The sequence below is a fragment of the Athalia rosae genome, chromosome 2 (genome assembly GCF_917208135.1).
Source record: "Athalia rosae chromosome 2, iyAthRosa1.1, whole genome shotgun sequence".
NCBI classification, from domain to species: domain Eukaryota; kingdom Metazoa; phylum Arthropoda; class Insecta; order Hymenoptera; family Athaliidae; genus Athalia; species Athalia rosae.
In genome coordinates, this window is record NC_064027.1 from 25941927 (window position 1) to 25967107 (window position 25181).

The 25181-nt window shown below is 43.9% G+C and overlaps 1 protein-coding gene across 1 annotated transcript in view; it reads right to left on the minus strand.

Moving 5' to 3' along the window:
* Window positions 1–18628, minus strand: part of LOC105687808 (zinc finger homeobox protein 3) — a 178073-nt gene extending 159445 nt beyond the window's left edge. Inside the window, exon 1 of the mRNA XM_020853417.2 lies at window positions 17712–18628. The gene's annotated coding sequence lies outside the window, so the exon portion shown is untranslated. The remainder of the gene's footprint in view (window positions 1–17711) is intronic.
* Between the last annotated feature and the right edge of the window lie 6553 nt (window positions 18629–25181).

Genomic DNA, 25181 nt, shown 5'->3' on the forward strand with positions numbered 1-25181 from the left:
GAGGAATTAGCCGGGGTTTGTTTGCCGCTCGTGCGCCGCTGCTGTTTCTGATGTTACTGCATCACCGACGCACACAATCAACCTAAACTTACTTACTTAGATTGCAAAAACCGAATTAATCCACCTGCTGCAGGCAACTACTTTAATATTAAAACGACCAACCGTGAGCGCGAGGCTGCGGAAAATAAAATAAACAAAAAATTACAAGAAAGTGATTAACGACTCTTTCCTGCAGTTATTCCGTTTATTTTGTAATTTCTTTTTTTTTTTTTTTTTTTTTTTTTTCTCTCATTCTTTTCCTCCTCGCGATGAGTCGTTTTTTTCCCCTTCTTCGTTCTCCACCCCTCGCCGCCGCGGATACGGCCACCGCCGACCAATGACACTGGAAACGACGATGACGGGCGATATTCTCTGAATTTTTATACAGAAACCGAAGGGTACGAGACTTGTTAAGCCGGGTGGCATTGTACGCATCGCGGCGCTACGCCGATGGTGATTTTAAATTTTCCAACGGCGACGCGATTTTCGCCGTTCCTTATCATTCTCATAATGATTCGAACGCTCGCCTCGCTCTCCCCTGATTTATCGCTGTTCCGGAAAAAAAAAGGTGGAAAAATTTGACGATTATAATCGGACATCGGACCGATGCTCGTTTTACACTAAACTTCGTCGTTTCTATACACGCATATCGGTTTATCGTATGCGAACTCGAGCGATCGTCGGCGGACCATCGGCGTTTCGTTCGAGCGATAGGAAGAGGCACGTAATAAAAGGGACAATTATTCCACCGTACGGGAATGGGACGAAATAGTTGAAAACGGTTTTCTTCAATATCCTAGAGTGGGTTTTTTTTTTTTTCGAGCGGTGTATATATAAGAGAGCAGCAGCAGCAGCAGGTTCGCTGCGGGGCCGTGCGGCGGAGCCAATCCTAGCTAATTGGCCCCCATAGGTAATTACGCGCAATTAGGAGCGAGTAAAACTATACGGTGTATACCTCTATACCCTACCCACGGTACAAATTGGAGAGAATAGTCGGGAAGAGGGGAACAAGAGGAGGCGGCTAGAGGTCCGAGGCAGGTACACAAATTATCTGGCGACGAAAAAACAACGGAGGAACAGCAATTAAATAATACTCCGTCGCCACATAGTAGTGAAGTGGTCGGTCGGTCGCTCGCTCGCTCGCTCGCGGTTGCACGGGTAGAAATCGAGCAGCGATGTGGCGACTCCGAATCTACGGGGTGGTCTTCGGATTGTTGAAAATTTTTTCTCCTCCGTCAAAAGTCTCGTCGAACGATTCGAGAATTCTTCTCGAGAGACGAAAAAAAAAACGAAAAAAATTACGGAAAAAAATACCGAAAAATACAACCGGTAACGTTAAAATCGACGTACAAAAGTTACGACTCGCGACGTACGTACGTACGACGTGGGCGAACCGACTGTACGACGAAGACAATTCGTGAAATTTCCTTTCGATAAAATTCAGTTATATTATATCAGAGGATGGAACAACACGATACGTGGGTCGCGAGTGTGCTTTGTAAAATAATTTTACTTCACGCGATTTTATTTTATCGTAAAAAATGTGCGTCGTTCGCTATTTCGTTTCGTTTCGTTGCGTTATAGCGAGCGTAGAATGTTTTCCGTCGATCGTAAGGACACCCGGTATACGTCAACGGAGACGAAAATTTTCTGAATATGAGGTGGGAGATACGATGCATTAGAGCAACCGCGGGACTCATTACGGCTGGCACAATTAAGGCCCAATTTCAGGCATAATGGCCGCCAATCTGGCTACAAAAACCTCGGAAAGGTTTCTCGTGAAGAGGAGACCGAGGATCGAGTTTGTTACCCCGCGGGAGCCGATTTCTAGCTTAGGAAACGAACGAAATAAATAAACCTCACGCTGCACGCCGCCATCATGTTAATAATAACTAATAACCTTCCAAATTCATAGGTTGCGGTCGTCAGGATATCTCCTCCGCCCCCCCCCCCCCCCCCCCCCCTCCCTCTTGCGCCCCGAAGCTCTCTTTTTCTATTTTCTTGTTTCAACGTTTCATCGAATCGATGAAAATTTCGAATCAAACCGACGGATGGACCAAAAAATGCAGAAAAAAAATTATTCCGCCCGCGCGGCGTCGACTAATTTCATCCGTTCAATACGTCGCTCGTTCTTTTTTCTCCCTGCGTTCGGAGCGGCGACGAAATGTGCGATAGAATTTTCGGGGCGACAATATCTGCCGTGTGCGGGCCAACTGCATTTATGTATCGCATATTCGATTTTTGCATGCCAATTTAGCAGTACGTCGCATTGTGTTCTAGACAATGCACCAATAATTACGCTAAACGAGAGCCATCAATGCACATCAACGTTTCAATAGCACCGCGGTGCACCCCGACACAATTTTATACGCTCCTATACATCTGCAAAGATGTGCGTAATACACGGTCATTTCGACTCAATCTGCATCACGTGACGTACGCGAATAATGTCTACGTGCTCCCATTCGAGTATTTAAGTGAAAAAAATGCGGTCACCGATTTATTCGAACAATTGCCAAAATTTTACTCTACACTTTTTTCAAAAACGTACAAAGCACACATATCTTTATTTTCCAATTTTTCGCATTTGGATTCATTTTTCCTCCATTCATTTTCTCTAACAAAAAAAAAAACAAAAAAACGATGGGGATAAAATTTCGAATTCTGCGTGAAAAGTGTTTATTTAGGAGACAGCAAATATTTAAATCGGCGGATCGCTGTCGATAATCTAATTTTTAATCGGACCGATTGCTTGACGAAAATTCGAAGACCGCGATTCCGATTTCCGAGCTCGAAATGTACATGAGAAATCAACGCGTCGAAGAAATATCAAATTCCTCTTCCACTAATTCAGGGTAATCAAGTCAGACGCGTATCTGAAATTGATTTGCTCCACGGATCATCTCTCTCGTAGTGTTTTTCGTTTTGTTTCTTTTTTTTTTTTTTTCTTCGCGTGCTTATTAGAAGAAAAAAAAAACAAGGAGTGAGAATCCGAGCGAGTTCGTAAGAGAGAATAAAGAGAAGAAAAAGAGTTGCTCGATGTCGGACTAGGTGCGAGGCGGCAAATATGGTCACGGGTTATAGGATCCTTGCCGAGATCCTCGCGGAACGCTTTGCATGGGATTTGCCCGTTGGTAAAAAATAAAAAAACGCAACCAAAAAAAGAAGCACGTAGCGTTAGGCGTACCTTAAGCGGTCGTTTAGTATGCATCGAAATGCTTCTTCTCAAGAGAGACGCGCGCGAGCATCTCACCTGGAGTAATGGTGTTGGTGTAGGTATCGCAGTTGTGCAGAATGCACGACGTATGTAACAAGGACAGGACTCGACAAAGGGTACAAAATGATAAAAGGAACAACAAAAAAAAAAAAGCAAAAAAAAAAATATCAAGTTCGAGCTTACGAGGGTTCTGAGTGATTTTGCGTCGCCTCTAGCAGCCCATTCAGTGTAACCGTCCGGATCCCAGATCTCGCGGATACCGAGAGATTCTCTATCCTCTCTCGAATTTTTTCGAAAAGTTTTTGTTCCCGGTCGCACGGCGGCTGAGCGAAAAATCCGGACACGAATCGAGCCTTTCAATCTGGGGATCGGACGCGCACGTAGAGCGGTGCAGAGCAGCGTGATGCCGCGTAGGAATTATTATTGCGACTTTTCATTACCTCATGGGAATTATTTCACTTTCTCACCTAGCGGCGGTAAAATAATTCCTAGGACTCGGACACCTGGAGGGAAGTTAGTGGCGCGACGCGGCGTAATGCACATCGCGCTATGATTCAGAGTTGAAAATTGATTTATTACAATAAAACTCGAGTACGCATAAATATCGCCGAACGAATACGTGTACGCGTTCGAATAGGTGAGTGTACGTGTGCACCGCGAGGACTCGGGTTATGCATTTACGGTCGTACCTTATTACCTGTGTATATACGTATATATATGTATATGTATATGCATTTGCGGGCGTTGGATGTTGCAGCGCGGTTAAGGATTTAAGAGAGACAGCGGGTGCCGCAGCGGCAGCAGGAACAGCAGCAACGGCAGCACCGTGGATATATTCCAACTGCCCATTGTGCGAACACCCACGAAACTCTTCTGCCCACGCTTTATCCCGCGATAATACAACACAAGTGCGTATCACCGCCGTTCAACGTGGACGACGTATCTCCGTACGTACGTACCGTATTTAACGGGGGACTACTACCGACGAAATCCACGTTTTTCAATCAACGTTTCACTCGGTTTTTTCGCCGAACTTTTGTTTTCTCTCCGACTGCGCGAAACGCTCTGCACCCCAGTTTAATAATAATAATAATAAGGTCTCTTCGATCGAGTTAATGAAATAGTTTTTCAAGCACTGCGTATACCGTCGATACATTCGTATTAAATCTATGTATATATTCGACAACGGCGTAGTTGGTCGTGCGCCCTCGTATAAGGTGCGTATGATGGGTAGGAATTCTGATCGGTGACCGATAATAATTAGTTCGGTTCCCATGCGGAATAATTACCCGCTCATTGACTATTGACAATAATCAATTGACTTACTCGATGTAATTTATCTTCGACAATAAGCGCGCGTACGCAGACTAGCGCGCGCTTATTCACGTGTGTGCGGTATACGTATTACTTGTATACCTACCTACTCGTGTGTGCGCGATGTCCGTTTCCTCGCAATACTCAAACAGTCCGATTACGTCACATCCTTCCTGCGGATTTGAGGCACCGCGCCGTTGGGACGCGTGTCGACCTTTCGACGATCGATCCTACGTGTATAATTTGCCCCTCCTCCGCCCCGTCTCCTCGCTCTTCCGTACTCCCGATCCACCTCGTCGTTACGATTAATTGATTTCCAATCTTATTTCTTCGCGTTCCGATAATTATTTTCCCTGACAACGATACGTCGGCGGTAGATTCGCTCGTAAAATATCGTATCATTTATACGAACGATGATAATTTAACGTCCGTATAATTTCTGACGACGTTCGAACAGTTTTTTTTTTTATTCAATTCGTACACTCGTTTCGCCGCAAGTTACCCCGTATAGAAAGTATTTCGTTTGTCGTATTCGAGAATTGAAATTCAGATGCTTTACGTATAATTAGATCGAAAGACGAAACGTACGTCGGGTCCATTTTAATCTATATAATTTTATACCACCGATGTTGTACTCGGAGATGATCATAATTCTTTCTTACACGAGTGGCGTAGCTTTTACAGTTTTTAAAGTCTACTTAAAATGTACGGGCGTAGTTGCGCCACTCTAACTACGTCTCTGTGCGCGTGTGTGTGTGTGTAAGTCGTGTATCTATAATTAGTGCTTGGGTGGAGATGATTTTTATTTTTATTCAAACTTGAGCGTCCTTGCGCGCTCGATATACGCGATATATATTCCACGTAGATGATGCGTACGTTCGATGTATGTGAGTGCGACTAGGTGCAATTTCGAGTACCGGCGTTACATCGCGAGACGCGAGTCGCGACGCTAATTCCTCATCTTCTTCTTTTTCTCTTTTTTTTTTTCTTCCGATATCCATTTATTTTTTTTTTCTTCTTCTTCTTCTTCTTCTTCGCGGTGTGTGGTTATTCTTTTAGCACTTACGAGAAGAAAAAAAAAATAAAAAAAATTCGCACATTTATATCTGTTCGTGCGATTCTAATTCAAACGCACAATGACATCATCTGGAATCGGCTTCGGAAAATTTTCGTAAAGTGATACTTGCAAAATCATCGTCGTTGCTTTTTTTTTTTTATCGTCTTTCAGCGAGGCTTTTTTTGAAAAAATCACGAACACCGAAGAGCAATCGAATTTCGGATCTCGACAAAATCTCTTCGAAGAGTCGACAGAATCAAACGAGGATTAAAAAAAATCAGAACAATCAATCGGGAAAAATTACGTACCTCGAATCACGGGCAATATCATGTCATCAAAATGAGCAAAAGGTAGTTGCCTAGCGAATGGATTTTTTAATTCAAGATCTTACCCTGATCGTATTTTTACTAAATATCTTTCTCTACGAAACTATTTCTTTTTGATATATATTTTTTCTTTTTTTTTTTATCTCTCTTTAGAATCGTGCCAAATTTTCAAGGATTATTCTTGAAGCGGTGAAGTAATAATAATTGCTCTACAATATATACAGGTATAAAATTTCTGAACTCATTTCTCACCTATAACGTCCTTGCAAAGTCAATTTCTCTCTCTCTCTCTTTCTCTCTTTTGCTCTAAAAATTTTAGAATATCTCATTCTCCTACATTTTTTTCTCATTTTTTCTCTATACATCTCATGCTCACTGCTTGCTCCTACTAATTCATTGTCAGTCTCGATTTCTTCTTAGAAAAAAACAAGCTTATAAATAAAAATACCGTCGTCACTACACGAACAGTGCTCGCTGCTTTATGCAACCCTTCCCCCCCATCCTCATCAGGTCTTTTCACTTTTCGGCCAAGAAGAAATTAATTCACGCCTACGCGCTTCCTCTATGTTTCCATACGTGTATAACCATGTGAGTACGCATCTAACGTGACCGCTAGAATTTCGTTTTTATCAAGGAGAAATCAAAAAAATGGAGAAGATAAAAGGAAAAGAAAAAAAATTAGTATAATTTAGTTGAAAATTGTTGATCATTGCATCGATGAGTGGAAATGGAAGAAAAAGAAAAGATGGCAAGAATTAATCAATTGTTTGGAAAAGTTGTACACCTGCATTACCGAAAATGAAATGGTTCCGATTGATCGAAGATCGTGCGGGGACGGGGAGAGAAAATTGGCAGAGTTAGGTATGAAGATGAGGAAGGGGGGGGGGGGGGGGGGAGGGGGAGGGATGAGGAGATAGAGAAGGTTGACTGGGCAGTGTGTAACTAAACCTGGTTCAGTTAATTAGAGACGGAGACCAGAGCGACGAAGGAGAGTGTGTGTCCAGAAAAGAATTACGGAATGACCACCCCTACCTCCGCAAGCCAGAGTTCTTCCACTTCTTTCTTTCTTTCTTTCTTTCTTTCTTTCTTTCTTTTTTCATACTCCTTTTCACTCTCCTTCTCTCTCTCCGTTCTTCCATCCCTCTGGCTCTGGGATTCTTACTCACTTCGTTTCTTTTGGCGGCAATTCTTTCCCTCTCTCGCTTATTTGTGTTTCCCTGTGTTTGTTTAATCAGGCGCAGAGCTCAGTCTTCATTACCCGCACTAATTTATCTACCCTGTCCTATCCGACTCCGTCTAGCCTCCGACTCCTATTCTGACGCCTGCGGGGGCGAATAACCCCCCCACCCCCCACCCGACATTCGAGTCCACCCTGTGCCAAGAGAAAAAGGAAAGATGAAAAAAGAAACGAATAACGCTGGAATTAGATATTGAGAAATATGAATAGTCGCGAGGGCGATCGAACGGACGAGGAGTGTCCCGAAGATCCTTTGGCAATATTCCAACGTCGTCCCCCTCAGTCCGGAATTTTCTCCTCTTCTTTTCCGATCGGCCTTCCGCTAAATTCGACGAAGGATCACCCCGTCAATAAAGTGTTTGTTTTAATTCGCTTTCCCCTCTCCCTTCAGGATCCGAGTAGCGGTTTTTCTTTTTTTTCCCCCGAAATTCATATTACTATCCCACGGCGTGAAAGGGGGTTTTACTCTTCCTTCGGTAAGGGAATGAGTCCGTCGTCGGCGTTCTCGTCTTCCTTAATTTTAGCTTCGAAATTCGAAGTCATCCCGTATAAGACCGTTTAGTGGAACTGGACACCGCGTCGTCCGACACCCTGACGAAGGATCCTGCGGGATCTCGTCCAATATAGCATAATACGCAGGGAGGGCTTAGCCGATATTCTCCACCCCCTTTCCGCACCTCCTTCTTCCCTCGGAAAAATTCTCCCAAGGAATAGAAGCCCGGCAAAGAATGGGAAGAAGAAGAAGAAGCAGAAGAAGAAGAAGAAGAAGGAGAAGACGAAGAAGGCAAAGAAGAAAAAGGAGGTAGAGAAATGAGACAGACGGGGGTGGAAAAGAGTCCCCTGTATTCCACCGCACGTATACAGTGGTCAGTGCTCCTTACGTTGAGTCCGTGTTGGTCGAGGGTTGACGTGGGTGTTGGTGGTGAGTCTGTTCTTAATTAACGCCCGCCTCTTTTGCTGCATCCCCTTACACACCCCGCAACTTCCCCAAGCGTTTGCGGCTGCCGCCAGTAATGAGGGTGGTTCGCCGGGTGTGCGTTCGTATATGAGAACCGAGAACGTATCCGTTCGGGGGTGTATGTGTGACCTAGATGAGACGCGAGCGGGCACCACGTCTAGCTAATTCCTTTCTTCCTTACCGCTGCTCCTCCGCTCTGCCCTCCTCCGTCCCACGTCTCCTCCACCACCACCGCATCTCCCTTACCCGCAACCCAATTCGTTACATATCCATGTCGTATACCTACGTCTTTATATATCGACGTACCTCACGTGACGAGCTTACCGCTCGCGAGATCATCGGGTTTGGATATCGTCGAAACGAGAGGAGAAAATTTTCCGTTCTTCGAGGGAGCTCGAATAAAATTTTCGACCCCCCCCTGCTTCGTCGTCCGCGCAAAACTGACTTTTTCCTACGTTACTCTCGAGTCAGATTACTTCAGATTTTGGTTACCCTCGTCGCACGGTTCACCCCCCGTCGTTTGAACTTGTAAAAAAATGAGAAAAAAAAAAAAAAAAAATTCGATGATTTCTCAAAGAAAGTGAATTATTCCGATTCGTAGCGAGCTTTTTACAACGGTATAAATTACACGCTGTCACGTATCCACGATTTATAAATTGTCATTTCATGTTTGGTAATCATATGTCTAAAAGGAGCCGCGAGGGGGGTGGGGGTGAGGGGAGGGGACAAAATAACGTACAGAAGCGGAGGTGGAGGGGTAAAGCAGCAAATGACCGCTAACGTGACAGCCAAATGACGATACAACGGTTATAATTTTATCATAATACGTTTGATTGAATTCATTTCTTTTATCGATTCCACCCCCTCCCCCCGAGCACGATTTCCCTCCGTCTTCCGATTCCACGCATCGACGATCCACGTACGAAATTAGACGGGCAATCGTTTATAAAACTTTCTCAGGTATTTAATTTTTCCGCATATTACAGCCGAGGTGGTTCGGGGTAAAATAATGAGAAGAGCATCGCGACGCGGACGTCGCTACGACGTCGAGTAAAAGGAAGAGGAGAACGGACACGGGCCGGCGGTTCATTGCGTGACCCAATCTATGTAATCACGTAGCCTGTGCACACCCGGTCGATATATCGCGGCGGTGTGTCGTCAAGAACACCACAAAGCACCGTCGCACAACTTCTATAAATTTCCTATATCGGGATCACCCCGTACATTCTCCGGGTAGCTCGACCCCCACACCCCCCACACCCCCAACCCTCCACCCCCGATCCCCGTTCCGCCGTCGGTCATCGCCGTGCACTCGGAGGGCGCGGAATGCATCCCATAATTATTTAGGGGGTGCCCCGTTACCGCGCGTTCCAATCAACCATCCGCTATTTTCCCTATAAAGATAAAGGGAAACGGGGGCGCAATCAATTACCTTTCCCTTCGCCCGCGGCGCCCGCTGCTACCGAAAAACAAAAATTTTCATCCACGAGTTGGAAAAAGAGAATCGAAACTTCGAAAAATTGTCTCCGCGTTTGTCTTGGTTCTTCCGTTTTTTGTGAAAAATTTGAGAAAATTCTTCGATATTCGGCTCGTCCCGTTTTCCTTCGATCTTTCAATTGACCAATGGAGAAATCAGTGAGTCGAGAGAACGCGAAGTTCAGTTCCCATAGTCCAGACTGCGTCGATATACATATATATATATACCCACATATAATACATGTACCGTAGACGCGGTATAAATTATATATTACATAGATGTTATGTCCCCTCCGCGTATATTATGTACAGTCTCGACTAGTCGTCTATTATTCCTATACTATATGTATATATATGTGTATATATCATACGCGTTATAGCGCACATAATACGTTACTCTGCCCGCGGTGGAAGTTGTTTAATTAATTGATCATCACGCCTCGGTCTGTCGCAGCATTGCAACGTTCTTCTTCCTTCTCATTTCTGTCCTCCCGTATTACTCGTTACAATACAACGAATTATACGTTTCACGTACTTCGCCACGCCACCGTCCCCCATCGTACGTGTGCGCGAAGGCATCCCTCCCCCCCCCCCCCCCCTCCCTTGAATAACCCTTCGTTTCCATCGTCACACGCCATCGGCCCAAAAGTCACGATTCGTAACTATCATCGACCTCGTTCGTTTTTCGATCTACGTCGTTTCTCAATCGCCACTCGCGATTATTTTCAATTCAGGTAAATCAGGTATCGGTGCTCCTCTAATTACCGGACGAAAATTCACCCATGGATGCATAAAATCGTTCGTTCGATCGTGCGCGCGCAACTCGACAGGGGGGGAAAAATAGAAAATAAATGAATGAAACGAAAAAAAAAAGAGAGAGAGAAAACGGTCAATAAAAAAAAATTGTGCAACCGTTCATCCCCAGGTCGGTTGAATCGTAATAAGGGGCGAGAGGTGATCGTGGTCAAATGTACCACGACATGTAAGGTACGGGGATGAAGATCCGGCCCGAGGGGTTCCCTTTTTGTTTTCTATTTCTTTTATTTTATTCTATTTTGTTTGTTTGGTTTTTTTTTTTTTTTTCTATTTTTTTTTAGGGGTAGTCGGGAAGCACATTTCGGTTCGGTGTACGTGTGCGATTGTTTACGGTAAACAGGTTTTGCAGTTTATGCAGGTATACGGGGTTGCTGTCTTTTGTTTCAAAGTGGGTAAATATATAAGAAGGAATATATATGTATAAGTCGAGTTCCCATAGCCGACCGGAACTGGTCATCGGCCGACCCCAAAACGGGAAAATAATAATGCGCGAGTCGACCGTTACGCACCGGTTGCGTAATAACCGCGATTAATGCCGGAGAGAACGAGAGAGAGAGAAGGAGAAACTGTAGAATATATATATATATATATACACAAATGAATAATATAATGACAATATTAATCCAATTTGTAATAGTGAAACTATGAAACGTTTCGTCAAGACTACAGGTAACAGGAATCGTAGGAAAAAGAAACAAATCGAAATCAGAGCGATCCACCGGTCGCCAGAGGAACGGAATTTCGAACAAAAGAGAACTGGGGAAAAAAAACGAAAAATCGAAAATCGCAAAAACCGATTTCACGAAGTGGAATATGCCAAAATTTGCATAACGAGCAAATAATCATTATCCGATGCGCGGATATTCAGCTATACGCAGATATCCTTTTGTATCGTGTTCTGTAACAAAGCGGTGAAACAGAAGAAATGAAATGAAAAGAAAAGAAAAAAATGGAGAAAAAATGTTGAAAAAATAAAGCGACCGTCGAGTGCGTTACGGGTTCGTTTTGCCGGATGCCGTGTTGAATCCCTCGTCTAGTCCGGGAATACATAATGATATATAGTATGCAGAGAAGTAGTATAGGTATAGAAGGAGGAGGATAACAGCAATTAACCCCCGTTAATACTTACGACGATTGTGATTAATTCTTCAAGTTAATGACCAGCTACTATACTTGTAAATACATATACATAACCATATACCTACGACGTAGAAATTAGAGACCATGATTCCTTTTCGTTCATCCCATTACGGACGTATACCACGGGCAGCGGTGTACACGCGGAGAGAAAAGCTTGGCTGCGACTAAACTCGAGACAGCTCGTCACGGTTCGCTGATATTTTCTTCAACCGGCAATCACTCGCCTCCTTAATAAATACGTATACGTGTATATCGTACGTGTACCGTGCGAGTACGCGAGCGAAAAGACGAAAAAAAAGAAAAAACAAAAAAAAAAAAAAGAAGAGAAAAGAAATTGACTCTTCTGCACAACGCTTTTTTTTTCGCCTTATTTCTCTCCGCGTGCGCGCAGGGGGATGCGGGGGAACGTTTCGCGAACGCGACGAACGCGTCGCGGGAGACGAAAATCCCAAATCGAATCCACGATCCGATTTCGACCCATTCGCGAACGTCGGCGTGAGGAAAATTTTTCGATCCGACGAAACCGGTGAAATTAATCGCGCTTAGTTTCGAACTTGACGGTTGCGACCGTGTGTCTGCACGGCACTGTATACTCTATAGGGGAGATCGGTCGGAGAGCAATGATCTCATAGCACGAATTTAACCTGAGCCTGAGAAGCATTTAAAAATAATTCGTAATTATCATTATTATTAATAGTTTGCACGCCCGACCGTCCGCGCCCGGTACGTAATTCCCGGTTCCCAGTTCCCGTTTCCCCAACTACTCGATCTCCGTCTCTCTTCCATCTCCTTTCCACTTCTGCCACCACTACACAACCACTAACCGATATCTCGGATCCCCCCCTTTTATTATCCTCTCGCCTTAATCGGCGCTCCGCGAGAAATCGTGAGTATCGTGAGATGCGATTTTTCGTTTTTCTTCCCTTTTGTATTTCAATTGTGTTGTTTTTCTTTTCTTTCGATTTTTATTTTTTCATTCTCGCGTCGCTTTTTTTTTTTATTATTATTCAACGCCATCTTGATCGGTGCATCGACCTCCGCGCTGTGGTGATCGTTAAGGAAAATCGTGCGAGTCGTTCTTCTGTATGGAATTTCAATACCTCGTTAGGGATGCAAAAATTTCGAGATAATCTCTCGACAATTTTACTCCGAATCATCCGACTTGTCGCTCGGATCGTTTCACCAATTCTTCACAATTCCAACTTTCTTTCGTTCGGAAGAATTCATCGAAAATAGTTAGAGGGCGAGCGGGTCATGTTGCGTGGTTCTAATTTTTCGGAGGAACCCAAAAAGAAAGAATCATTTCTGAGTCCAGTTTTAAATTTTTTTCACTGAGGGATAAAAATTGTTTCGTCGAATTTCTCAGCGGATCATGCATCGAGTTATCGGTCGCGGAATGATTTGGAAGTTTTCCATCGGATGTATAGGTAGATGTAAGTATGTGCGGATGTATAAATGTTGGGTATACACATATATATACATTTCCCTTTTTTTTCGTTCTATCTATACGTTAGTTTCCTCGTCGAAGTATCGATTGGTTCGTATAATAATTACCTCTCCTACATTAGGGTTCCCCGTTCCCCCCCCCCCCCCCCCCCCCCCCCGCAGCAGTGGTCTATTAGACTAGACGATTCCCGTCGTCAGGGTTAGCGCGGAACAACCGAACGAACGAACGAACGAACGAACGCACGAATGAATGAGTGAGTGAACCAACTAAACGGCAGCTGCCTCCCTTATTCCTTACTTCCTTCCTTCCTTCTTCCATTCCTTTTCCCTTTCTCTTTCGCCCCTCTCCGCTCTCTCTCTCTTTTCCTTAATTAATTATTTACCCAAACGATATAGGAATAAATATTCATCTTCTGCTGCAACGTCAGCACCGCCTTTTCACAATTATAATAACAATGATCATCCGGATATTTTATTTGTCTAATCGATAAATCTACCCTCCATTAATCATTGCAAGCCTCAATTTACGTTAAATTTCACGCTCCCAACGGGATTCGTGATTCTTTATTTCTCATCATTTTTTAGCCGATTGATCGTTAATCAAAATCAAGGTTCGTGATATCTCGAATTTCAAATCGGAGAAACAAAAAAAAAAAAACAACGAAATCAAATCAAACGATAATCGAAGCAGCCATTTTCCTCAGATCCCAGAGATCCACGCGTCGCGGATTAATTCGACAAATTCTACCGAAGAATCGTTCGGCTTTTGAGAATAAAAATTTTTCCCCATCCTCCGATTTCTTCTCAACAGTTCCAAAAATATCCGGAGTACGAGGGTATATAGATTGCGTACAATTGTGTGTACTCTCCTTTTGTTTTTATCATTTTGTCAGTGGAGCAAACGAACGTGTAAGTTTAACACATCTGAGCAGCGGTCGAGTCGTTCGACGCGATGGCGTGAGAGTAAAATACGTTGGAGTATAGTGGGTGGATGCCAGTAGGGTACCCTACCGGCTCCGGGTATTTCTGTATCTAATTATAATCCTGGACGAGGGGTGAGGTAAGAGGAAGAAACTCGGTGGTGTAGATCGGCTAAAATTAGACGATATAGTCTGCGCGGCGCTATTTTATATTTCATTCCCCTCCCTGCCCCTCCACCTCCCTTTCCCCCAGTCATCTTCCTCCTCCTTCTACCCGATCTTCTCACCACCCACCCTCTCGCTTTTGCTCTCAATTTGTAACCGAACACCCGTTTACTCCCCCCTCCACCCCCTTCTCGCCCGACGCCCTGTAGCATTCTCTCGAACGACGTGCATAGCGTAACTCAAACTCTCGCACTGGTGCCGCTTGAATCGAACCGAGTTTCTAGCATGCACAATGAACGCGACTCACCGTACACGAATTCAGGATTCAGAGGATCGAAGGTAACAAGTGGGAGAGCTTTTTTCCCAACTTTTCGTTTCATGGATCGACATGCCCTATTTTGAATGAGATCATCGGAACAGGCGTGCAAAGAAGTGTGAAAAATTGAATGAAAATAACAAAGAAACAAATTAGGAACGAATGGGTCGTTGACGCCATGTTACTTCGATCGTTCGAAGAACGAAGAAGCTCGATCGATCCTCTTCGAGCTTCGTTCGTGTATAATTCGACCGAACGAGTACGGAGGAAGAAAAGAAATATGGTGTAAAAAAAAAAAAGAAAAGAGAGCAAGAAAGAGGTACACGAATACATGCGGACACGTAGAGGTGTACACGTGTGCGTTGACTGGTGGTAGAAATAAAAAAGTGCAGGTGGTGTTGGTGGTGCATGTTGGGCAAGGGTGGATTAAAGCTACCGCTTTGTTCGACGTCACGATGGGACACGCGCGAGCGGCGAACGCTCTCTATAAATATGCATGTGAAAGTTACACGCCTGCATACGTATTTATGTATACATATAATATTTTTTTCCGAACATGTACGTACGTACCTATCCGGTTTGCGCATAGCGCCGGAGGTCGGAGAATCGAAAGAAGAAACACGGTAAAATCGTATCGGACCGATCTGCGCCAAATTCGAAATGAGGGTAAACTGAATAACGAAAAAACAACCAACCCTACACCGATTATTCGTGCACAAACATATACGTACAATTCTTAGGATACGTATAAGGAAGGAAAAAAAACGAAGCGAATAAAATAACAATCATGACAATCATGTTAATAATAATAACGACGACAATAAAATAAGAGAAAAGACTGACAGCTTGTGATTAGGCGTCGAGGAATAATAATCAGGATAATGACAGGTTTACACCCCTTGGCTGGATTCACTCCCCCCCCCCCTACCCCCTCTCATAGCCGGCGTCATTCTTGCCCTCGATGAAAGAGTGACCGGGGGTAATGAGGAGAAGGGAAGAAATATAAGGGAAGAAGGACGCGGGAAAGGGTGGGGGGAGGGGGGGGGGGGGGGGGGGTTGTGTTGGGTTAATTGTTGTGTGGCGTGTGGCGTGTCGAAGCAAACGCGACTGCCTTTCGCTCTATTCGTACATATATATATACGTCTATATATTATTCTATAATATAATATTTTGCGTCTGCACACAGCGTATAACACGCAAATGTCACTGCAAGGCACCGTAAAAGAAAAACAAAAAATATTACAAAAATTAGAAAGAAACGAAGAGAAAAAAAACGTGAGGGGGGTGAAAAAAAATTTTCAACAGAAGGAATTCTTTTGACGTATTTATCTGGATACATTAGGGGAATGATTAATTCCGCGATGTGATGTGTGAGCGAATGTAAACGTATACATATAGCGAATTTTTAGATTTTTCCCTACACCCGCCGGGACGTCGGGTTTGCCATTTTTCTCTCTTTCTCGAATCTCTGGGCTTTTTTCTTCCCCGCTCGAAAAGCGTGAAAATAATTCGAGCTATCATACGCTGTACACGTATATCGGCGAGTAAGTTTATACGCTATGCGGCGTCGGTGAGAAGGTATTTTATAAAGTGTGGGTGTAACGTGTCCCGGATCTGTCAACGCTTTTCGTTAGCGAGAAAAGAATCTTCCGTTACACGGCGCACAGCCACACACGTCTAGGTAACACGTACCGTGTTGAAACTCGGTGTGCTTAATTTCTCGGATGCTTTCCATTCTCCGGGGTTTTATTCTTTTGCTTCTCTCTTTTCTGGGACGTTCGTTTCGTTTTCCATGCGGTTACGCACACGTATATACATACATACATACATACATATACACACATCCACCTTCTCAGTTTCGGATTCTGCTTTGAAAGCTCCGCGGAAATAACGTAGCGGCAAAAAGTTTTCATCGCTCATCGGCAACGCGGGAATTTTCGCTATCATCGAAACGCGGGGGGAGAGAGGGGGGAGGGGGGGGAATCGGGGCTGACTTCAACCCTCGCCCCTCCTTCCTCCCCTCCCCCATGCGTCACCGTGTATTCACGTATACACGTAGCGTAAACAAAATCCTAGTAAAAATAATTACGTGAATACTATATGTGTATTCTATGGAAGCTCGAAAGTCTCCTAATAAGTTTTCACGGTTCTATAAATAGTTACTCGTCGCATGCAGGCTTCAAACCCGCGCGTTAATCGCCCAACGGTTATATACCAACGGTGTGTACGTATACGTATGCTAACCGGCCACCGAGAAATACATACGTATACGTATACGTGTGTACCCGATGACGTGTCGGAAAAAAGGAAAAAGAAATTTCCAAATTTTTTACCGAACGTCGAGTCCGGCGATCCCGATATCGGCGAAAAACGGGGGGAGGCGACGATCGGAACGAGCGGAATTTTGTTTCGATGACTAGGAGGGGGAAAGGGGACGTGGAGATTTAGGTGAGCGTGATTTAATTTTTGGGCCGAGGTGAAACCTGTGTTGATACGCGGGCAACGACAAAAGTTGGTGCCCGCGTATGATTTTGGAACGGATTTAACGTCCCCGGATTTCGTAAACTGTATATAACCAGTACCCGCTGGTCATAAGGACATCGTTAAGATTATATTTAGGCATCATAAACGAAGATATGCGCCCGTTGGAGCCAACTAACTCATTACACACGAGACAACACGATGCCTCGAATTACGTCTGCGCATTAGTTTTCTTTCGGTTTTTTTTTTTTCTTCATTTTTTTCATTCTAATTTTTAATCTTCCGAGTAACGAGCGACTGAAAACCCTCGAAATTTTTCTCAAGGAAAAAAATCGTCGACGAATAAGAAATCTCTTCGGGACAACTTCGAAAATTTTGAAACCTTTTTTTTCTCTTTTTGCATTTGGGTGAGGTAAAAAAAAAATTTCTTCACAGAAACATGTCTGGAAGTTGGAAGTGTGCTTTCTTACGAGGTGATATTCTTGTCTTCGATGCGAAAGATAAGCTCCCAGAAATTATTGGCATTACGAAGAGAAAAATTCGTCTGGGATCAAAAGAGTTGAAAAAGTTTTCGATAAAATTTTTTGGTTTTTCGGGGACCCATAATTTGAGGGTGAAAATGGAAACTGTTCGAGTCCGCGATTGAGGGGGTGTGCGTGACGGCGCGGAGAGGGGGATGTGGGAGCTTTAAAATAAAGGGGTGGTTTCTGGACCCATTTTGAGATTGGACAAGGGGTTGGATGCGGTATGCAAAGCGGGCGTTGAAAATTTCAAACGGTCCTGCGCAGAATCGTGGCCCTCACCTCGTGGTCGTTGGCCCTCCTCTTCTCTCTTTCTCTTTCTTCTTCGCCTTCAGATTCTGCAACCACGTTGCCTCCACCAAACAACACCGAATATACACACGTATACATACATACGTGTAACGTATGATCACCAATCAATTGAATAACTTTATCACTGCGTAACCGTGGGCGTAGATCCGATCGTAATTTTTCGAGTAACTCCAATCGCATCGATCAAGATCAGATCCAACCCTCAATTTTCGAGGGGGTGCGGAGGCAGGGTGGAGAGAATAAATGACCGAAAAGTACGTGGTGAGCTTTTTTGCTTTCTCTCTTTCAAAACGTTGATACCGTTGAAATGAAAATTTGTACACCGCGGAGACACTTTTCGTTTCTCATCTCGATAATCCCGTTTTTAAGGGAGGAAGAAAACAATGTTGCATAAAAATTTCGACAACTGCGGAGCAATAAAAAAAAAAAAAAAAGAACAGTTAACGCGCACTTGTTTGTATCCTTGGTGGAAATTTCTTCTCTTCCTTCCTCATACTGTTTTTTTAAATGTAAGGTAGTCCTTCTCTTTCCTCTCTCTCTCTCTCTCTCTCTTTCCTTTTCTCCCTTCTGCTACGGGGTGGGATTGAATTTTTTAAAAATCATTTTTTTTTATAATCCTCAGCATAGAGAGTCTCTGGTTATCACGTTATACGAAGAATCACAATCTCCAGTCGCATTTAAAATTCTATAAAAAGCTCCGGAGACTCGATATCGTATTTTTGGCTTTCCGATATCGATTTCGGTCGATGACACTAAATTTAATATCCCCGCGACATGTGGATCGTGCGATGCTTTCGTACCGAAATCGTATGGTAGGGTATGTTTTTCACGGTAACGCGGAAAAGAGAAAATGGCTGCTTGCCACTCCGCCGCGCCTCGACTACTGACTTGCCTCCCTCGTTTCGCCGCCGCTACCACCACCGACACACTCCCACACATTCGAAAAAACATACATACGTGTTACACGCGGTACGTACACACACGGTATCGTCCGCGTATAGGTGTACCGTATAGACTGACAATGGTGCGATACCACGCACGCGACCACGCGCCTACACATACTTCCCTTCGTCACCCACACATTCTACCCCCGCGCACGTGTTCGCGCACGGAACAGCTGACTGCTGACACACCGCCGTCGCTACCACCTCCGTCTTCGTTCGCGTTTCCAAATTTGAACCATAGAAGGAAAGTGGCGCCAAGGCGATGCGAGTTGGAAGCGATTTTTTCCTTTTTTTTTATTTTTTTTTACGTCGGGGGTGGTGGCGAGGGACGACGGAACGAACCCTTCGAACCGAGGAGTGGAATCGGTAGATCAGAATCGATAATCGATCGAAGAGTCCTCGAATAATTAGAGTCTGGGTGGGAGGGATGCGTCTGCGGTGGATGCAGGGGGTTGCAAAAGATTCCAGCATACGAAATGTCGCGACGAGTGAATCGACGGACCGATTTGAAGTGGGATGCGTGAAGAAATTTTCGGGAATCACCTCGCGGGGGTGGAGGGTCGTCGAAATGAAATGCGGGGTGGAATTTCGAGATGATTCAGTCGGGAGATTGAGCGAGTCATCTTTTGGTTCGATTTTCCAAATCGTCATCCCTTAAAAAAAGGAGATGTCGTCGATCCCTCGAAATTGACGGTGGGTTGTTCGTTGCACCGGCGGACCGGAAAAAAAAAATAAAAATATGAGCGATGGTCGGAAATCACGAAGAATTCTCCTGTAAGTCGTAGGGGTGGCGATAGCGTTCAACTCTGAACAGGCAACAGGGGAACCGTACAAATCATAAGTTGAACTATCGATCCCAAAAGTATCCGAAAATCGCGACGCGTACCGATAGTCTATTTCTATACTGAAATTCATCGATATCAATCTCCCATCGATATCTGAACGACGTGGTGATTATTGGAAATAATTTTCCTCCCTAATCAGTCTCTCTGCACGCAGGTGAAAAATTATCACCTTACCGGATATCAAACGCACATCGTGTACAGCGTAGAAAAAAATCTGAGATAAATATCAAAAACTACCCTCGTTACATCGTTTCCGACCAGTTCTCCAAACTCTGAAAAATTCTTGCGAGCTTCTATAGTCCGCGTACAAAAGGGTGTTGAGTAGCGAAGGAGTACGTTATCCTTTGGAATAGTTTGGACTCCACCCGCGTCGCGACGCTCGAGTCATTTAGGGGTGAACATGGCTGCCGGACCGGGACGCGCGTTAGAAACCCTCCCCCTCCCTCTCCCCTCCCCCTGCCCCCGTCTAATCAATATTTTCTACATATTTTACAAGTTCACCCTAATCACGAACGATTTTTACCAGGAACTGCTTTCGAACCGCGGGAGTCTGGAGTCTTTTTCTACGAGGGTATTTCGAATCGGCCAACTCCAGAAATATCAAAAACTTTGAGATCAGATTTTGAAAATTCCTCGGTGATCTCGTTCCCTTTCTAACGTCTTCGGATTTCCAACCCCCTTCGCCCGCGTGATAAATGATCGATATTTTTTTTCAGCAGGTACTCTATAGATTTTGAAAATATCGATAGAGGTATCGAGGGATGTTTGTTATTAAGGTTTCCAACAACTCTCGTTGATACATATATATATATCGGACAGAGAACAATCGTCCGTGCACAATGTATATAACTATTATGAAATAAATTTCTATATTGCTTCGAAGAAAAATAAAAGCTGCGTCGGTCAGTTTTAATTAAAGAACTTGAGGCGTCAGCTGCTAGTTGCCCCGGTCGGTAGCCAGAGTAGTGGTTCTCTTATTTTAAGACGCGTCCGTGTGCACCAACAACGCCTCGCGTTTCGCCTTCGTCTTTGGTTCGCGCGGGTGGAACGGGCGTCAGGACGTCGAGGTGCCAGCGTCGGCGCGGGGCATCTCGAGACAAGGGGGAGTCGAAACGGGGGATATTCCAAGTCCACGACAAACATCCCGACCCCCAGCCCCCCGACTCCTCCTCGCGCCCGCTCCTCATACCCGCGATACACACACGCTGCGTTCTTCCGTGGACGTGCATCTCTCTCTCTAATTCCCCGGCTCTCATTTCTTTCCCTTTAATTTTCTAAACACAGCTGCCGCAGCTAATACCGCAGTCCGATGCACCATTAACGGCGTACGTATATCGGTTGAGAATTACGCCGCGCAGTCGAGATTCTAAATTCAGTTCAAATAAATTATATTCGATCGAAAATGAACAGGTGAATGATTTTCGCGTTACCTACATTGGTTCGTAACCGGATATCTGGCGGTACGATGATTTTTTTTTTTTTCCATATTTCGTCTCTTCGCCAATTCGTTTTCATTAATTTCGTCCGCCACTTCTTCAGCCTTTTCGATTAATGGCTAATCATCAATTAAATCGAACAGCCTCCGTATATTTTACAAGATATTTTTCTGGCCCGATTCCCAGACGCAGACGTTCTCGATATAATAAGAAAAATACAAGGTACCAGCCTGTCTTTTTTCACGTCCGAGTTACGGCTACGTAATTAAAACCCTCTAGCCACAACGTGGCGAAGTGCAATCAAAAAACAAAAAAAAAAAAAAAAAACGAAAAAAAAAACAACTAACGTAAAGGAGAATAGAAATAGAATCCTATACAAAAAAGAGGCATACGAATGACATTTCTAGAAAAATTCTTTTTTTTTTTTTCAGAAATGTATAAAAATATTTAGCTGTACTAAATAAAAATGATGATCAAAGAACCTACTCAACGGGCGAACTTTGCATTACTTTATCTTTTTCTTTTCTGAAGCGTCAATTAACGACGTTATAATTAATATCAGTGCCTCGGATATTCTGGGAAATATATTTCAGAACTGTGACGCGGTTGAATAGTAATTCGGAAATGTTCTTTTACTTTGAATTATTTATTTATTTATTTCTTTTTTTTCGAAACTCAGCACGTGACGTTATTACAGCATACACGGTAGGTATTCGAAGGGGGGGGTGGGGGGTGGGGTGGATTTTGCGGGTGAGATGACAGAGAGCATTGTTTCGACGATTCTTTAGAAAAGTTGAATGGCGAGACGGTGCTCGCGGCGTTACTTTATTGTCCCGGAATTCCCTCTTCCTTTCTATATACGTTCTATACCGTTGCGGTCTTTTGTTTTGTTTCACGCGCCATTAGAGGCTCTAATTGCCGCCCTCATACGCGATCACCTTTTGTCTTTCATCGGTTCTTTCTTACTTTCCTTATTTTCCTTCCTCTTCTCCTCGCCACTCGCAACATCTCGTTCTTTTCTTTTTTTTTTTCTATACTCATTCTTTTTATTTTCCGCTCGTTCTTTTTTCGTCTCTTTTTCGTCTCTTTTTGGGGACCGACCGACCGACCGACCAAGTCGAGTGCAAAGGACTTGTCACACCCCGTCGTCTCGTTCCTAGCGTTGAACGTTGAGAGACGACGAGACCGCGACGCGACCATCGCTTTTTGTTCTGTTCACCCCGTGCTATACTCTACCCCGTACTACCATGATACCGCACTCTCTGGATTTCTAGCTCTCTCTCCCTCCCTCCCTCGCGAGCTTTTGCCCCGTCTTTACGATCCGATAGAAAAAGATAAGTGTGTATTATCAAAGAAATTCGGAGGATCTGATCGTCCGACAAACGACAGGAAAACATATTATATTTTCTCATTGGCCAGGATCCGCGCTACAGGTGACGATGGAAAAAGTATGGCAATAAAAATGGACCGATCGTCGCTATCGAAATTCGATGATTTAGCGATGAATGACGTGAAAAGAACAACCAGCTTTGTCAATTCCTTTCACAACTAACGTCGTCTTTCGAAAAATTGAGAATGAAAATTCCCTATTCCTCGCATTTTTTTTTCAACTTGAATGTTTGATCAAAATCTGTACTAATTATCGATCGATTGGTCAAACCTTGAGCAAAGTTTCTTTTGGCAGGAAGCTATGGAAAATTTGAAGTTTGAAACGTCAGTTGCAAAATGCACCCAAATTTTCCGACACGATTCTCCGTGCAATTAGATGAAGTAAAAAAAAGTAACGACGTAACATTCTTCCGCTTGTACGCACGGATATATCGCCGAGTATATATAATCGTCGATTCGCGGTGGAAAAAAGAATCGGAAAACGTATGAAATACTAGATAGAAAAAGTTCCTAGGGTTATTAGCAGCTAAAACGGTACTTCCTTCTCTCATTAAGAAGGAGGTATCGGTTTTTGTCGCGCAGCGGTGAAGGCCCGCAGCGAAACGACCGATGTGAAAGTGTTCGTCCGTCGCGACACCCTCGCGCTGACCAGATGAGAGACGGAGTATCGCGAACTCGGCGGCAAAAGAAGCAAAGAACAAGAACAAGAGGAGGAACGCTCCGATTGCCGCGAGACGCGACGCGTCAACGCCTATATCCCCGACGCTCGGCGTCGCTCGCCCTCGTCTACTGGTTCGCGCGTGCCTCTCGCCGCGATCCCTCCTGGAACGCGTTTTTTTTCGACTTTCTTCTTTTTTTTTTTCTTATTTCGAATCTTTTTAATGACCCGATGGAATACCGGCACCGTGCACGCGTGTCTGTAACGTGTATAGTGTTATACTTACACATGCACACGTGCGAGATCTATTCTTCCGTTCAATTTATAACTCTCTCGGACGATTCTTTTAATAAAGATATCGACGAACTGTTGGTCAATTTTCATCATTCGCGAAAAACGAGGCTTCGAAAGACGATGAAATATACGAGATTCGACAGAAATTTATATTTCTGGAAGAGAAAAATTGATGCGCACGGAGATTTTAGCGACGCACAACGTCAAGTCCGCAGAGTGAGAAGAAAATCCTGGAATACAGGGGGATGTATAAGAAGATCAGTTTCTCGGTATATGAAAGAGAAAGAAAAAAATAATAATAAAAATAATGATAATAAAGCCAATAATTAAGTGACAATACGGTGACCAGCGGTATAGAAGAAGTGCAAGAGACGTAGCGCTCCTCGTCTCTTTTTCTCCCCTTCCACGTAGTTCCATAGGATATGTTCGGGTCTAGGGTGGTTTATTCTTTTTTTCTTGGTCGTTTTTTCCTTCGCATTGTATTGCGGCTATACAGAGAGAGAGAGAGAGACGATCTTATTTCATATCGACTGTACGGAAGGAAGGTAGAACGAAACAATAACTAGAAAGAGAATCGCACAATGCAGGAATTATTAGCTTTGCGCCCCGAATTAAAATCGGGCGTCCATCTCCGGAGCTTTTTTTTCCAGCATGTAGTCGCCTTTCTCTTCTCCTCTTCTGTTTCCTTTTTTTTTTTGCTTTTTTTCTCCTCTCTCATCGTATATCCTTGCCCTATTTCATCTTTCTTTTCATCTCTCTCTCTCTCTCTCCGTCTCTTTCCATCTTCTTCACATCTCTTATTCTTTCATTGTGCACGACACACCGCGACTCGAGTCTCACCACCTTGTATTATCACTCGCGGCGCACGGTCTTTATTCCAGAATGGGAATTGGAAAAAGATGTATATAGGTATACGTATACGTATGTACGTACGTAACGTACTATGTACCATGACGATTCTAACGAGCATAGCTTCTGATTCTCCTCTCCGAGAACCGTGCGCAAGAAATCCATCTCTTCCTCTTTTCTCAATGACAATGGACTCGCGATAGAACGAGAAGGGGAAAAAAAAAAAGAATAAAATAAATAAGAAATAACCAACGTAAAAAAGTACCCACCATCTCAAAAACTCGGAAGATTCATTCGAAACGTGGAAGACGCGAGAAAGAGAAAAATCACGATTGGCTACCGATACGTTTTATCCCGAAAAACGGGCATTATCCTTGATTCGATGTCCGTCGATTTATTCCGATAAAAGAGAAATCTACCCACCCACCCGTAAGCTCACATTTTCATCTACAGCCATAGAAATTCGCGATTTTTTCTTCAAATAAGTTTTCGAGAAATCTATAATTCCACCTCAACTGATCCGTCGCGATTCATTTTGCAGAACTTTCAACCGCCGCAAAGAAAAAAATTAAATGAAAAATCGGTGCAACTGCAGGAGGTCCAAGACTGGACCCGAATTACCCGTACGTATTACACGTAGGTAAACGATGCACTGATTTAATTTAGTTTCCTCGTTACGTACGGTAAAAAAAATATATACATATATGCGCACACGTGTTTGGATACAAAATGAAAAATATAACAATAACGAAGGGATACCTCGGGCGAGAGGGGGTGGGGGATGGGGGGAAAGACATGGCATGTCCCCCGCAATTATATTTCCAACAATAAAACAATTTTAATAATTATCTCGACCAGTGTATGGGAAGAAACACACGACGTTACGCGGTAGGTAGATATGTACGACCGCCGGTGTGGCATGAAAATTTAGACATGGTTTGCATGTGTATCTGCGTTATGTACCGGTAATTCAAACGACATAGAAATAGAGAGAGAGAGAGAGAGAGAGAGAGGGAACGAAAGGA